The sequence below is a fragment of the Emydura macquarii genome, unplaced genomic scaffold (assembly GCF_026122565.2).
Source record: "Emydura macquarii macquarii isolate MOO-44397 ecotype Brisbane River unplaced genomic scaffold, CSIRO-AGI_Emac_v2 contig_3603, whole genome shotgun sequence".
Lineage (NCBI taxonomy): Eukaryota > Metazoa > Chordata > Testudines > Chelidae > Emydura > Emydura macquarii.
The window spans coordinates 2,352,112-2,369,889 of NW_027133740.1; the positions used below are offsets into that span (position 1 = coordinate 2,352,112).

Genomic DNA, 17,778 nt, shown 5'->3' on the forward strand with positions numbered 1-17,778 from the left:
GCAGCATGCTGGTGCACTGTAGATTCACACCCAGGCTTGCTGTGCACCTAGCTGCCATGTAGAAAGAAAGTCCTTAGCTTCACGGATTTCAGCTGAGCGAAGTGAGGTTACACCAGCTAAAGATCTAATCCCGTATTTTTAGAGTTATATCCTACCAGTACAAAAACCAGTTTCAGCCCCCCCCAGTGTAAATCTCTCACTGCCAGTTCTTGCCCACTATGCTCACACATCATGTCCCATTGACTTCAATAGGACTGCTTGCATGAGACAGGCAAAACAGGCATTGAAACTTAGTAAAGCTTAAATCTGATTTCCGTGGGAATTCTCAACCACAGTCCTGGAAAGAAATTTTCTCCTAACTTGGCTTAGAGAGTTTTGCGTCCTCATGCCACATAGTCAAGCAGTATAGATACAGAACACTCTTTTTCCCATCTCTGTTGTGACCAGTGACTGTAGTAGTATAAAGGCGCAATCCAACACCTGTAATAGTCAATGGAAAAACTTCCATTGATTTGAAAGGGGCAATGAATCGGGGCCAAATGGAAAAAACTCTGAAAATGCAACTCTGACTGTGCACATCATGCAGCGAGATGCTGAACGCCCTTCACCCCCACTGAAATCTAAGTGATCGCAAAATCCAGTTTTTTTCCCCAGGCAAATCAAAACAAAAATCATTTTGTGTGTTTCACCTGATTTTAAAAAAAACCCTCTAAGAGTTACTCAAAGTGTGCTTCTTCAGCAATCTCTCTTACACATAAGCTCATTGGCTAGAATATTTGCGTAAAGTCAACACAAAAGGAGTGTGAATACAGCTGAAGCAAATATTTGTGCTATATTTTTGAGACATTCACCCAGCTGTAGCAAACAGGCCCAGAACTGCGCTGCTTTTGTTATTGACGTCTATTTCTGCTAAATGCTTTGTTGGCAGGAACTGTGTATTAGTAGATAAAAGTAAATTTGGATATCTATCAATACTCTGACTGCTGCCCACTCCTTCTCTGTCCACTTCAAGTCTAATTTATCTGAACCACTCAGAGACACAGATTTAAGGCTAGAATGGACCTTTGTGATCATCTAGTCTGACCCTCCTACATAACACAGGCCATTCCCGCATTAAGCTCAGTCACTTGAAGTTGAACTAGAGAGAGCAAATCTTTTCAAAAGGCTCTTGATTCAAAGATCCCTTATTCAAAGCCCACTGAAGGCAGGAAGACTCTTTCCATTGACTTTAATAGGCTTTGGATCAGGCTCCAAGAAATGAAGAATTTACCAGGTCCTTTGGTAATCTATTCCAATGGTTAAGTACGCTCACTGTTAAAAATCTGCATCTCCTTTTAAAGTTTGAATTTGTCTGACGTCAACCTCCAGCCATTCAATTTTGTTATGACTTCATCTCCTAAATTCAAGAACCCCCAGGATCTGAGAGAGATTCTCCTTGTGTAGGTAGATGCCAACAGACCGTGATAATGTCGCCTCTTACCCCATCTCTTCAAAACGCTAAACAGAGCCATTAATAGGGATGGAAGCACTTGCTCAGCTGAGTTTTCAACCCCCGAAGGGCAAGTCTACACTGTAATCAGAAGTAATCAGAGCTTTAATCTAGCTAGTGCAGCTAAAAACAGCAGTGAAGAGACACAAGCCCACGTGGAACCCTGGGACGTGTTCACATTGCTAGCCCGTGGCAGGGTCATGCCACTGTGCCTTCTCTGCTATTTTTAGCTGTGCTAGCTAGAATAAAGCCAGCGCAGGTATGCCTCACCCTTCAATTGCCTCACAGACACACATACCCTTAAAAATAATGGATTCTAGATTTAGAACAAAAACATGAAGCCATTTAGGTACGGGTTCCCCGGGCTACTGCATGTTTTGTTTTGTTTTTTTAATTCACCTCGACAATTCAAGGGCAGAGGAAGAAATGAATTACTTTCAAACAAGAATCTTTGCTGTTTGCAGAGCACAGGCCCCCCACGTAGATTTGGAAGGGTTTGAAATTAAGTACCCTGGGGAGGGGCGGGAATAACAACAAAGGTTTACAAATCGGGGGGCGGGGAAGAACTCTCCAAACTTGAAAAATGTTTCATGAAATCTGAAAAAAAAACGAACCAACAAAAACCCGAGGAAATCCAAAACACCAGCAGACTTTTCCTATCTCTAGGCCAGCTCCTGCCCTCAGTGAAGGCACTGGGGATGAAGTCCTGGTCCCCCTGTGAAGTAAATGTCAAAACTCCCATTGACTGGAGTGGGGCCAGGAGTTCACCTTGGGAGTTAGCTCAACAGAGGTCAGACCTAAATGGTGCTCCTCACCCTTTTTAAGCCAATGGAGTTTTATCACTGATTTCAATGGGAGCTGCAGAGGCCCCTAGTTTTAACACTCTCCTCATTAGTTTCCATGCTGTACCAGGTTTGCAAACAAGGATTTTTCTGTTACAGCCCAGGCACTAACTAACTGAAAGGATTTTTACAGAGCAAATTGGCCTTTTTCAATAAAATTCCCTCCCATTCTCTACAAAAACAGCAATGGTACACCTGGAAAGGGGTGTGCCGAGTTACCTGTTTGCAAAGCACATGGACATCTTTGGATGGAAGGCTCTTTACAAAATGCCAGGTATTACTGCATCATTTTTATCTGCTTCAGTAAGCAATCTGCATGGTAAGATATTGTTTGGATGAAGGAGCTCATGCAGTAAGCAAAAAGGTAGTTTTAACTGAGCTGTCTGAGCGCCTCACATTAGCCTTTCTAAACAGGTTTCACTTTATCCTGCTACAGGAAAAGCCTTTTAGGACAGAGGTTTATTAACTGTTCTAGTCAATCAGTCAATACACCCAGGTGATGTCTTACTGTATTCATAGTACCTGTCTCCTTATTGTTCACTTTGGACATCTATGTGCCTGAACTGCTACACTTCTACCTTCAACAGCCTAAAAAGGGACTAGCTTGCATTGCTGGCGTTGTTTTTTCCCCCCCAAACTGCAAGCTGCATCATGCCAGAACTTGGAGATCCTTTTAGATATCAAAACTTTCAGACAGTTAAGTTATGAAAGCAACCACCACCAAAGAAGATGACAGCCCACACACCTTTAGGATACCTACCTTACAGGAATCGGCACATCTCAAAAAGGTTTAAGCTGGGATAAAATAAACAGGCACCGTTTTCAAAAATACCAAACGTGTTTTTCCTTTCCATCCATTTCCCCCAACTTTGAACAACAGACAAGTAATATATATTTGCAAGTCCAGGATCACGTGGACAGCACAGTGAAGTGAAATTAAATATTCACAGCAAACTTCAAACTCTACTCAAACTTAAGCTTCGAGGCTTGGTGACTGAGACTTTCAGATCAATGCTTCCAACATGCAACAAAAAGGAGCTAAGACTGTTCATGCAGCTGGGGAACCTAATTTCAGCTGTCAGCCTCCCCGCTCCGTCCAACATGCCCCAAAATCCTTACTTCTACCCTTGGAGATCATAAGTGCATGTCACTTACGAGCTCTGCCCTGACCATTTCCCAGCCATCTATTCCCAAACCTACCCTAGTCTCATGGAACTTCAGAATCTGGCAGCCTTTGAGGTAAATGCAGTATATACTCGTTTTCTTCCAGGTCTCATGAAGCCACTCTCTTCTTCAGGCATCGCTGTAGGTGCCAGTTGAACAAATAAAGCGGGTGTCTGCCTTTGAAGCCTCGTTGAGCTCATCCAAAACTACTTGGCCTGATGCAGAAAGCTGTTTGAATCACTGATTCTAAGCAGAGCCTTTAAGTAGTGTAGCTTTCATTATCTTTATTATTGATTCATGTGTGTCAGCTATGTACAGAATGAATGCCCTCCAGGGCTAGGAGTCATGAACTGTGTAAAATAAAACAAAAAAGGTAACTGTGAATTGCTGGGTTATTCAATAAGGATTTCTGAGGAAGTCATAGTCTAGGAGAATGGTTTCACAATTTGTGATTACTTGCGTATGAGTCATGCAGTGATTTTGCCTGATTTGCAGCGAATTTGATGCTCAGTCAATGTAGTACAGCATATCAGAGTATTTTTGTATAGTGTGGTATTTTATGATGGAAGAAAACTGGTGAATTTCATATCTGACTAATCTATCAAGGCATTTCTAATGCACTTAGCACTGTAGCTGATTATACACTAAAAATTACATTGGATTTTCTGTGTGCAGTGTTGCTGTAGCAGTTTTGGTCCCAGGATATCAATTCATATGTAGTTTATTTCAAGGATTTGAACTGTTTGGCTATAAAAGGAGTTCTCCTCAAGGGAAAGCTGTAAAAAATGATTAATGGAAAGATTTTTGCAACAATAGTGTAAGGCCAATATCCAGCTGCTTTCCCGTTGAGAATTAAACAAGCCACTACTTCTGTATTTACGAACTTAGGGGCTAGACTTTGTGAGTACACATTCAAGGTACTGCGCTCCAGCGGTAAATGACAAGCACTTACAGGATTGGGGCCATGTCATTCATAATTTTTTTTACTAGCTATCCTTATATAATTTGTATGCAACTAACATATTTTCTTTATAATGCTGCCACATCAGATAAACTGAAACACTAATTGTTATATTATTATTTCAGTCATTAAAGATGTATGGAACTTTTCACAAGAGCAGAAATGGTAGCTACAACGTACTAATCGTGCTGCCTATCTAAATTCCCTCTGTAATTCTAAATGGTGTTGCTGTTTACTTTACCTTCAACTGTAAATACCTGTTAAAGTGTTTTATTGGTGCAGAATAGCTACCATATTTCACTCCAGAGTCATCAGGCAGCGAGTCCTACAGGTCAGGACTCAGGAGATATAAGTTCTTTTCCCAACTCTACCTCTGACCTACTGGGTGACCTTGAACAAGTCTCTACGCCTCACTTTTCCTATCTGTAAACTGGGGGTAAAGATGTCAACCTCCTTTCTAAAGTGCTTAGAAATCTACTGATGAAAAGTGCTATATATGAGCCAAGTATTATTATTGTAGTTGCATTTTAGTGGTGGACATGTACACACAATCTGAGAAGCATCTTGGGATCCTTAGAATGAAAGACACACAGAGGTTATTCCATTTTAACTTACTTCAGTCACTAACTTTTTAACCTTCATCATCGTTTTCTGAGAAATACCAAGTGCACCCATGGGGGCACGAAAGAGGCCACTTACAGCACAAAAATCCTAGATCATAAAGAGCTAAGTAGGTAACAATTACTCTGCGGTATTTTTATATATAGATTGTATGATCCCCCATTCTTTCAGGAAAAAAAACCAAACAAACAAACATAGCCCAAGCCAGTTAATAGGGAAATGTCACTATGCAGGATACACAAGACTTCTATTTCACCTAGGAAACGCTATAGAATATCACGTTGGCTCCATAAAACACTTAATTATGGATATACAATATAAAAATCTTTATCTCCCAGCATATGCGAACTAACTAGTAGAGAGACAAGGTGGGTGAGGTAATATCTTAAAATGGACCAATTTCTGTTGGTGAAAGAGACAAGTTGCAAGATGTACAGAGCTCTTATACAGAAGCCCAGATCTGAAGATGTACATATACCATTGGCCTCTGCTGGGTGGAACCCACTCTATGCAACCATGTGTCACAAGCCCTCTACTAGAGGGGGTTCTCCTTTAGCTAAGTGCCTTTAATTTTGGAATAAGATGATCTGAATTCTATCCCCCCTGCTACCATACAATTCCATGGGTGAGATTTGGACCCTATCGAAGTTAATGGGATTTTTGTCACTGGACTTCAATGCGGCCAGGATTTCACCCCACATGTCTACAGCATGCGGCAGTGTGACAATCATAAAGTTCTAGATGTCTATTGTTATATTACAACATTAAAGCTAACTCCTTCACCTCTCTGCCTGTTAACGTTATTTTTAAGTACTTGAATTATGTTGCATTTACCTTTTTCTTTACATCGCAAGCTGTGACAACAATCAAACAACTAGCATTCTGATGTAAAGAATGGATTCTAACTCTCGGTTGTATAAGTCAACTTCTCAATTTGCCAACATACCTGGGTTGGGTTTTGTGATTTGCGTACAGAGAGTTTAACAATTTTGCACAGTACAATTATGCGTCTATAGCAAGACATTATCCTAATAAAATTATAATCCTAAATCCTAGAATTGCAATAACACAGTTTTAAAATTTCTGATGGTCACTGCTAATTGTAGGGTTGGCACTAAACACTAGGGACCTGAATTTCTTCACACCGTTGTATTAGTTGGTGTTGAATGAAAGGAGTTGCACTGCTGTAAAACTACTTGTAGTGAACTCAGAATTAGATCCCAGAGGAGTCTGAAAAGCAGTAAATATGAAAGAGACTTGCACCTCCACAGGCAGGAGGTTAGATTATAGGACTACAATTAAGTGAATGATGTAAGGAAGAGTCAAGTTCATGATGAAACAATGGCACAATGGTTAAAAAACCCAAGAACAGTTCTTCCAGATTTTGTCGTCACTAAGGTACTGGTCAACTTTATGGATTTGCAAACAAAATAACAAAATACTAAGAAATATTTAATATCTCATTCAGGGATTATTTCTTTGAAAGTGAAGGAGTTTCCTAAAACACACACACATATATATACACAGGTGTGAGGAGCCCCGTCACTTCAGGATTAGCTGTTCCTCAGACAACTCAATAATGATCTGAAATCTGAAGCTCTATTTGAACTTTTCTACTAATTCAGTAATTACTGCTGTGCCTGAAATTGGCCCCTTTCCTGCAATTACTCAACATGCACTTTCAGTCAAAGAGGTTAACACCTGAATTTAGATTCTAATTAACACCTAAGGTAGACTTTTTGTTTAAAGCTTAATAAAATGGGGACTTTTCCCAGCATAAGATTTCACTAGCCTACACAGGTAAACACACGTTACACCAATCAGTCTTTCTCTGGTTGTCTTGAAAAGCCACAGAGGGCAGTGGTCAGACAAAGATCAACGTATCACAATTTAAGGGGTTAGTTAACATGACAGACAGATTTTCAAAAGGGCTCAAGCTGCTTCCATTTGTGCATGCAAACGCCTGTGCACACATTTTACTTTTCACCTGTGACCAGGATGAATGGTGTTCGCATGTGTAAATTCAGTGCCTATGCACGGAGATGAACTTTTCGCACACTAAAGTTTGTGCATGGAAAGTTGTGTGCATACAGAAATGGAGGCCACTGTTTTGAAAATCTGGTCCCAGATATAAAGTGCCTCATTATTCTGAACACTGAACAAATAGGTGATCCATACAAATATCACATGGTTTTTAACCACCTGTTTTAGAAGTAGTCCTGGAAGAAATGGATGGGAGTGCAGAGTCAAGGTTAAGATTCTATCGTGGGTAAAAGTTGGGGACAGGTTGTGGGCAATAAATACAAATTCACGGAAGCTGTGACCTGTCTATGACTTTTACTAAAAATACACTGGGGGAGAGAGAAAACATAGCTGCTGGGCCTGGCCAGTCGATCAGCTGTTTGGCAGCAGCCCCGAGGCTGACAGCTGCTCCAGCCCTGCCCCAGAAGTCACAGAGGTCCCAGAAAGTCACAGAATCCATGATATCCTGGACCAAACTGCATCCTTACTGATCAATTAAAATTTATCATGTGGCTGTATAAATGATCACTGGACTTTCATCACCACATATGGTGTACGTATGTAACATGTGCACACCTAAGGAAAACAGATGGAGCAAAATATTATGAGCCAAACCTTGGGACTCCACTCCTTCCCCACAGGACATCAGGGATTCCAATTGTAGTAAATTACCCTCAAAGTCTTCATGCAGGCAAACTGCCATTGAAGTCAATTGTTGTTTGTGGTGGTGGTGTAGCTGTGCTGGTCACAGAATATTAGAGAGACAAGGTGGGTGAGATATCTTTTATTGGACCAACTTCTGTTGGTGAAAGAGAGAAGCTTTCAAGCTCCCATGGAAAGTCAATGGGAGTTTTGACTGAGTAAGAACTGAGTTAAAAGCTAAAGGATGACTTCAGGATGTGGCCACATATTAACTACATGGTGTTGTTTCTTAATCGTGAATTTCAGAAGATATGATTAGGTGAGTTGGGTTTTCTAAGATGATACTTTTTGTATTATCACGTCTCCTCTTTTTATGTTCCTTTTAAAGTACATTAGTTACCAAAGAAACAGTTATCTCAGTGGTATCTACACAGCTTATAACATCCAAAGGAGATGTGCACAGTCAATTCACACAGGGCCAGATTTTCAAGAGATCTTGGCACCCACCTAGGCACCAAAGAAAGAGGCGAGATTTCCCAGAGTGAGCTCAGAGGGTTGAGTGCTGAGGTCTTTTTAAAAGCTGGACTGTATTTAGGAGCTGAGCTCTGTTGAAAGTCTGGTCCCAGCTGTGGGTGCTGAGTACTTGAAAAACTGGCAGTAGAGCCGGGTCAAATTTCTTCAAAAAAATTGTTTTTTGCCCAAAAAATAAATTCATTTTTCAAGGCCCAAAACTATTTGCTAAATTCAGGTTGCAAATTCTGGTTGGGGGAACAAAAAGTAGAAATGTTTTGTTTGGACCATTTTAAAATGTTTAATCGCATTCATTTCAAACCCCTTCGTTTCAGCTTTCTGATTCAAAACAGCATTTTTATTTCAAATTGGGCTAATTTAAACACACACACACACACACACACACACACACACACACAGGGTGAACAAACACCCAAAAAAGCCAAAATGGAAACAAAAAAAACGAAAGAAAAAATTGTTTAAACTTGACTCAACACATTTCAATTGATTACACGTGACATTTTTTTAAGTCATTTTATATGATGAAAAAAATTGTTTCAATTCTAATCAAACCTGATTTTTTCCCCCCTAGATTTCTTGATTCAGTCCTCGAGCCAAAAAATCCATTAATCCCTCAGTTCTTGTCCATGCTGGTTTGAAATCTGTAGCATGATGTGGGAAACAAGAATTCACAGTAGAGGATGGTGATCATGACCACAAACGTCTTTGTACATATCAAACATCTAAATATAAATAAAATCCAGTTTGCCTATATAAGCCAGCACCAAAAGTATTACTATATAGTATGACACTAAAGAGAAATGGAGACGTTACAGTGTAATTACCCCCTTGGACCACAGAGCAAACCACAACACAATGTCACTGTTTACCTGCAAGTATTTAGACAAAAATCTTATCATGTTAGAAAAATATTTTCGTTTTTAACCAAGTAATTGAGATACCACCTTGCAGATAAATTGGAGACTCTGTGCCAGCTCATGCCTGCTGCTTGTATGGGTGGAGAGGAGACGACACAAGACGACTTCTCCTTTTATGTCCTGCATCAGGCCCAGGCCCAGCAGCACTCAGCAAAGTGCAGGGCCATCTCCCTTGGTAAATACAGAAGGCACAGCTGCAGCGCTTGTTGACGTACCCTAGCTAGCTTTGATCAAGCTAGCTCACTAAAGATAGCAGTGTAAGCAAGAAGGCCCAGACTAACTGCCCAGATAAAATCCTCCCAGGGCCCTAGGGGCATAATCAGACAGTTAGTCCATGCTGCCACATTCTGCCTACACACGCTGTCCTGATTGCAGTGTAGACATACACTATGCATCCCCAGTATTGCACATCCTACATAAGGCGGGGGTGGGGGGGAGGTGTATGAAAAAGAGAGTCACGGGACTGCATCCCATCTGCAGAGCAAGCTGTGTGCACTGGTGTGCGGAAGGGACGACAATCCCGCCCCAAACTTCTCCTGAGGTGGGCTGGTTTTGTGCTGTCCCCTACTCAATGTGTCTCAGGCGATGCCAATGCTATAAGGTAGGGGTCTGATTCCCCTGCACGTGCACACGTATTTGCACTGGCTTTCATTGAGCTGGCACAAGTATAAATAGCAGCATAGCCACAGTAGCATGGACAGAGTCAGCAGAAGCACAGCACAGCCGTGCTGAATATGTGCCCAACTACCTTCAATGAAAGATAGCGCATGTATGCATACATGAGCAGAGGGCTCGTGCCCCTACTTCATAGTGTAGACAGTCTTAGAGGCACAATCTAGCTGTAATGTAAAATAAGGGGTGGTCTCCAAGACTTAAAATTACCCCAGCTGCTAATTTTGTATCCTGATCTATATCTATATGGGCCTAATGCTTGGTTACCCTGTGTCTTGTGTAGTCATTTACAGTTGTGCAAAGTGGGTGTTCAGTGCTACCAAATCAGAAGAAGGAGAACTGATTGACGGCCTACTGGTTGTAGGCATCATGAGAGAGGTAGCGTTTCAGCTGCGTTCTAAAAAGGGAGTGGGGAAAAGGAGTGTGATAGGAGGAGGTGGGCAAAGAGCTCCAGGCAGCTAACGTGGTGGCAGCAAAGGATGGAATTTAAACTTGCTTTGGTACTAATTGTCAGGAAAGGATGAGATCCGTTTATGAACTAAGAGTACTGTGCAGTCAGAAGTTACAAGCCTGAGTTGTTGCCACAAAGTAGCTGAAAGGCTTTTCGTTTGCAAAGATTAAACTTCAAAGAATTGCAGAATAAGATACACAAGAAGTGGCATGTGCTTTCGCTTGATAATGTTTGATCCCCTCTCTCCTTCCCCCCCCTCCCCGACTCTATCGCACTATAAATTCTTAACACTGAAGTTGCAACTAAGTAGCTGTTTTATAAGATAAATGACTTGGAGTATCAAAGTCTTTGACCAAAGAAATAGGGCTGCATAAAATGGATTGAAACAAACGTGAATAGCAGAAAACATTAACCCGTGTTGAAGGCCAAGGTTTTGCAGACTACTTGACCAAAGGATGTGAATACAAAGTATGAGATCAGTTTGGATCTGACAGAGTAGCCCAGTGGGACAGTGTCAGCCTTGCAGAAAACACAGGGTGCCAATGACAAATAAGTGAATTGACCTAGACGGCGTGTATGGCTTAAGTGATCAGGAGTAAGCAGTGACCTGCATAAGCCATTCCTTGCTGAAAAGGAAGGGGAGGCAAGGCTGAGCAGTCGGTGAATGGATGATGGGAGAGAGGGCAACTGAAGCATTCTCTCTTGTTGTATGCGGGGCCCCGTTAAGACTTGCTTGTGATTAAACAAAATGGGTTTTTTCTGGTTTTTTTTTTAAAACTGATTTACCTTGCAACCGCATCTCTTGGTTCAGCTCTTTATTCTGCTACTTCCACCTGTTTGGAAGTTGGCCCAGGCCTTTCCAAAGATATGTGCTGTTTAATAATCAACGACATTTTTCTCCTTTGCTTTCGTCTTTTCCATGTCCTCCTGACAGCACAAGTTGTTGAAGGACCTCGGTGTATTACCTCTGTCAGGGTAGAGAGCACCAAATTCAAGGGATGGGACGGACTGCAGAAAGGAAGGTAAGCGAAATAAGGGATTATATTTTCCTTTAGAGATGGTGATGGCAGTTAATCGTCTCACCTGGGTCTGCCCCTACTTTAGGTGATAACGGCTAACTTTTTTACCAGGCTAGGGAGCAGATTACAGCTTTTCTGACTGCCGTTGGTATCAGCATTCTCTCTTCTCCAGGGGGAGCAAGCATTCCCAAGTATAGGAATGAGTACAAGACCCCTGAAAAACTCCAACCAGTACAGAACAGAGCAGACAGGCTGCTAAAAATAATAAAAATAATAAAAGAGCACATCATCTCATCACTCCGGTCTCCACGTTGATCCTGTGGACGGTCAATGGTCTGAGTCTTTAAAGCTGTCATTGGGCTGGGACTGATCTGGCTGAGGACTCTCCTCTCCCTTCACAACCACAACTTTCTATAACAAGTGAGCTCCATAGGAACAATGGAGCTGTCTACTAGAACTTGTGAGTAACCAAGTACACGGCATTTCCAGCTCTCCGATCACCGCATAGCGCTCCCTACCTGCAGAGAACAACGTGATCGTGAACTTCATAGCAAAATCCATCTCTATGGCCCCGCTTTCCCTCAGCTATTAATTAATAAATAAAAAATTAATACGAACACGTTTCCTGAACCCCATATGAGAGAGAGACCCACACAGCAAGAACAATTCCCTTATTTTATTTCCATGTGAGGCCCTGTGAAGAGGCACTGTAAAGACCTAAATAAATAGATGACTGTGAATTATCCAGTAGCAATTATGAAGGAGAGGCACGTTGGAAGTGGGATGAAAGAAAATTAAGAAAGATTAACTTGAAATATAAGGCTTTAATTAGACATAGATATCTGTTTCAGACCCGCTTATGCCCATGGGGCATTTGGAAAATAAATACTCCTATTTCACAAAATTCTTACAGTCAACAAAAACCATGGTAGCTCTTTAAAAGCTCTGATAAAACGTGCCAGATGGGCTGTCTTGCAGTGGGTTTACACTTCATCATGGAATGGGTTGTAAGGGAACACAACCTGCCGCAGCATGTTTTGGCACAATTACCAAAGGAAAAAAAAAAAAGTCTCACAGATGAGAAAACAATATGAATCCCCAAAACGAAGACAGTTTGCAAAAGTTTCCATGCATGAAGACACAGGAGTTCCCAACAGCTAATTCAGAATGCTTGTGTTTTAAGAGGTCAGAGCTATACAGGGGCACTGCTAAAGGTCCCTAATAGCAAATCTGCAAGCTCAGTCATAGTAGCCAATTCAGTGATTTAAAGGTAGCTGCTCTACTTTAGCAGCCAGGGGAACCAGGTTCAAACCCTGAACTCAGTCCTGTCCTTCCCATCCTTTCAACCTATTTGGAATGCTGTAGAACTGGTTCTGGGAAGCAGACAAACTGGCTGTCCTTGAAGACAAGAATAGATACCAAACCAAGGGAATCAAGTCACTCTGAAGGATAAGACCGAATGCTGACCTTCTACAGGGTCTACTACTACTATTATTATTTTTTCATTTGTATTGCAGTAGTGCCTATGAGTGCTAGTCATGGACCAGGATCCCAGTGGATGAGGTGCTGTATCAACACAAAACAAAAGACAGTACCTGCCCCAAAGAGCTTACAATCTAAGTATAAAACAAGAGACAACAGAAGGATATGGTCAGGGAAGATGGACACAATTCTTCTCTCCATTTGCTTGAATTACCACCATTAACCATAACAGGATTTATGAACCCAAAGAACCAATGAAACCTTGGGTTTGTCTCTGAGCTGAAGGCTTTTCTGAGTTTCATCTAATACAACCCCAACCCCAGTCAGCAGCCCTTTCTACCTATTTTTTAAATGTACCATTTTGTGTGATGATGAAGAGTTCAGTGGGAGTGTTGCCTGAACAAGAACTGAGAATTGCCTTAGCTTTTGATTTGCAGATGCATGTACAAGTTTTTTTATTCAGTTTGGATTCGCAGAAAGGTTTCCACACCCTATAAGATTTGCTTTTCGTGTCAGTTTCAACTGAACCCAAAAGACTCAAAGCAAACACATTCAGAACAGCTGGAGTTTCAGTCTGATTTTATGAATAAGCCTGACTGATCAACAAGTTCTGCACAGTTAATGCATATAGTTAGTCTAAACTGAGGACCTGAAACTGCACCATTGAATTCAATAGGAGCTTGAACATTGACTTCACTGGTTGAAAGATCATAAACCAGCCAAATTTACCTAAAATGGGGCCCAGGTTCATAATCCCAGTTGAACGTTTTAATGTGCCGGGGCTGAGTGTTTGGAGTCTAGAACGTGAAAAATTTCTGGTTTCCTGGTAGAAGCTTCTCTTAACTCTCCCATATAGTGCCAACTCCTGAGTCATTGCTTGAGTTTCACTCAGTCCTTTCTCAGCCAGAATTCCCATTGAACCCTTGGGAATTCTTATGGACTGATAAAGGAGTTTTGCCTGAGTAAAAGCTGAGTAAGCATGTCAGCATATGGCCTTTTATCATCACCCTGGTGTTTTCTGTATGTTACAGCTAATAATGTTATCCCTCAGGAACAAATGACTGTTACTCGTTACTGGGTTGCAAGCCCTTGCATATCTCTGAAATTCAGAAAAACAGCATCTCATAAATGAGGAAAATTAACTATTAAGCAATGGGGAAATAATTATGCAATTATTAAGTTATGTTTGGTTACCATTAGTCATAGGGAAGATGGAATATAGCCAAGATTTTAAAATGTGTTACTCAGACAGAATGATGTCTAGAGAAAGTGATTTTTCCTCCAGGACCCCTACTATAAACATTGATGTTGGAGATTCAAAGGAGGGGGGATCTGTGGTTACAGCACAAGACTTGGAGTCAGGAGATCTAGGTTCCTCTTCCTGACCAGTAGACTTCCTGTGTGAGAGTAAGCAAGTCACAGCTGGTGTAAAGCCTAACCTGGGGTAAATTAGCACAGGTCCACTGAAATTTAGGGAGATCTTTGTGGCAATATTTGTGCTGAGTTGAAGAATTGGTCCTTATGGTAGAGTGATGCTTACTTAACTCAAAGTTTTATGAGGATGTTTTTAAAGGGCTTTAAGATCCTTGGATGGAAGGTGCTGTAGAAGTGCAAATAACTAGGTCTTGAATTTGCTGGTGTTGTGCCAGGATGGCGACCCAGTGCTTTTCTGAGACTGCGCTCTTGTTCTCCTCTTGAAAATATGAAATGAATGTAACCTGATCCAGTAATGTCTGCCTGACTCTGCGCAGCGCCTGAAACAAGCTCTCTAAGAGGTAGGAACTGTCCCAAGCATTTCGATGTCCAGCGATGGAAAACTCAGAAGTTCAGTGATGATGCTTAAACGTTAACATTGTTAACTAGTTCACTGCTGTCGAAACACACAAGAAAGGAGAGGGAGGTTTGCAGATCTGCACAATGTACGGTGAGTGGCATCTCACATTGGTGCCATACATGAATAGTGTTCAGGAGATAACTGCCACTATTTATCCCCAATCTGAACTATGGAGCCAAAAGGCCAGAAGGGTGGAACATCACCCAGCAAGACATTTAAGATCCACCAGTGGGAGCCAATCACACCGACACTAATAGGGTATTCAAGTGCCCCCAGATAGTTAGTTCTGCCAGGCCTGCCCTGCCTCTAGTACCTGCTGCTTCTCCTCTGTGGACTCAGAAATCACTGCATCAGATATATTCATGTCATGTTTCCAGGTTTTTCTCTGCAATCATGAGGATTAGAAACTAATTTTTTAAAATGAAAGTTTAGATTCTAGCGTTATCATACCCGGTTATCTTATGGCTCTGGGAGCTGCGGTGCTAAGTGTGTTTCTATTGTGCCTATGGGTATCTGAACGCCACTGAGTTGCAGCCAAGCCGACAAAGCCCAAGCAGGGTCTACCCGATCATACTGTGAACATCTATACCACCTGGGTGGAGTCTTATTTTGGCATCACAAGTCGGCAAAGTTCAATTCATGGGTGAAGATTTTTTCACTGCCATTTGAGCCCTGCAAAATATGGTAGCATTTAATATTACAGGATCTCTTGACAGTATCATTCCTGCGCCTGGATTATGTCAAATCATTAGACGGGTCTCCTATAAAGAAATATGGTGTTGACTGGAATGTACATGAATTACTCTGGCTACCCAGATTCTAGAAGGAAGCAGTGCACAGATTTTGCTCAACATTATAAATTGCTAGAATATGAAGGCCAGGCTTAATTTGCATTAAAATTACCAGATTTTAGTCCCTCCTCCTCCTCCTCCTTTATTCGCACTCTGCAGAGGTTGTTCAGGTCAGGATGGAGCATCATATGCCGGGAGCTGTAGTTTCTGCAGGCCCCACCTCTTTATTAAAGATGACGGTAGCCTTGGCTACAGTCTTAGAACCCTTTTGGTTGCTCTTGGTTTCCCCATGCTGCAACACAACCTCTTCATGCAGTTTTTATTCTGATTTGTTACATTCTACAGTTATCCTTGCTGCTTCTATGTCCCAAACACAGTTCAAGTTCATTCTTGTTTAAGCATTAAATGCTTCATCCAGGTGTGGCCTCAGCAAAGCTGATAATAATTACGCACTTTCCCTGACCTTTTCCCCAGCCTTCTTGTAAACAGGCACAATATCCACACACACACACAAAAGAGTAGTTTTGTAATATAATATGGAATCTTAAACTCTGTTGAGGCTACTGTACTGCTCCATTGTGTCTCTAGGAATGCTTTTGACTGCCGCTTTAATGCAGTAAATGAAAGGGTGTAATGCTAGATATGTAACAGACATGATTGCAAATTGCATCTTCTTTTCATAAGTCAAAGCTGAGTGCTACAACCACAAACATCTATTGTTTTTTTGTTCATGGAGTATCAGGATGTCTGGATGGTGTCTGATGAGGTAGAAAATGATATGGTCAAAAAAAACGATGGTTGATCCAGTACAATTCACATCAGCTCTGTTGACTTACAAGAGACTACCTACCCACTGTACGTAGTCAGTACTTGATTTGATTCAGTTCTTTGCCAAATATACAGCACAGCAGAAGTCTGCTTCCCTGTTGCCCTGTAATTGTTATCCCACGTTAGACTTCTCAGTGAAATCTTTGAGGCATGGAGTCTATCTTCAGTGTGTGCTCCATACAGTACAATGCATGTCTGTGATGCTACACAAATAAAAAAGCATGTTAGCTACAGAATGTTAGAGCTGGGTTTTTAGAGGAGGCCATGTTGAAACCCTGAATCCAAACGTCTCCAGCTATTGGAGGGAGGTGAAATCCACCTCTGGAGCAGAATTTTGCAACTCAGACTTATGTTTATAGAGCTTACTGTGCCCTTAAAGTCACAGACTGCACTAGGGGTGGAGGTGTATCACCCTGGCAGGGCGGCCCAATGGTTGGCACATACAGCAGCAATCCATGCTGCACCTCTTTAACGTGATACTCCAACCACTCCCTTTCCCCACTGCCATCTCCGTTCTGCTAACTGCTGGAGGAGGCGGCAGGTGTACAGGTACTTTCCTACCCCTCCCACTCTCAGCTAAGCTTTCTAATATTGGTGATATCCCCAGTCACACTCACGCTGGCTCATGCTTGGGAAGGACAATGATGAGAATTGGAGCTGGTACCTTTGCATAGGTGGCAGAATTACAGGGATAACTGCTTGCTCCCCTTTCTGCCCACTGGCACTTCCTTACAAGGCTAAGTTCACCCTCACACTTAAAGTATGGAGATATTAAATATAGCAAACATCCTTCCTTAAATACAGAGACTTGTGCTTTGCAAAGAAAGCTGGTGATTAGTCAGAGTTTGGAATCTGTATTTGCAAACTGCATATTGTGGGCCCGATCCTCCACTGGTATGAATCAGTGTAGCTTCATTGTCTTTAATTGGAGCCGGAAATTAGCATAACTCCATTGACTTCAGTGGACCCCTGCCAATTTACAGCAACAGAGGATCTCTTCCTATAAGTGCCTAGCTCATAGATAATTTGCATTGTGAAATAACACCATTAGTCAAAATATTTACAGAAGCTACTTTAAGTTACACCATTTGGAGGTTCGTTAATAAACGTGTAATTAGATAAGCTGACATCTCCGAGGCTGCAGAATAAATGAGGAGGTCCACCACAAAGTTAGAACTGAAGGTTACAAAACAACTCTGCACAAAAAAAAAATGACATACAACTATATAAATGAATGAATGATCTCCCCACTGAACCTCAGGGGTTCATATTATACACCACAAATCATACCACCTGGGGTTCCCCTATGATTAGTACAGCTCTATGCTGCGAGTGACCCTGGAGAAAAGGTTCTCTTTTATTGTAAGAAAGTAACAGAGCATAGCCCAAGTATGCCACAGAAATGAGCAAATCAAAAGCAGGCATTGCACAAAAATCAGCTTCTGATGTGTTCATTTTCTCTGGCTCTACGTGGTAAGCCGCCAGGCAGAATCACTTTGTCTTCATTGATCA

The 17,778-nt window shown here is 41.7% G+C and overlaps 1 long non-coding RNA gene across 1 annotated transcript in view; it reads right to left on the minus strand.

Moving 5' to 3' along the window:
• Positions 1–8,589: 8,589 nt before the first annotated feature.
• The window catches only part of LOC137145716 (uncharacterized), a 58,628-nt gene continuing 49,439 nt past the window's right edge, over positions 8,590–17,778 (minus strand). The window contains exons 2-3 of the long non-coding RNA XR_010917738.1: positions 11,099–11,320; positions 8,590–8,913 (exon numbers count right to left, since the gene is read on the minus strand). This is a non-coding gene — a long non-coding RNA (uncharacterized lncRNA). The remainder of the gene's footprint in view (positions 8,914–11,098; positions 11,321–17,778) is intronic.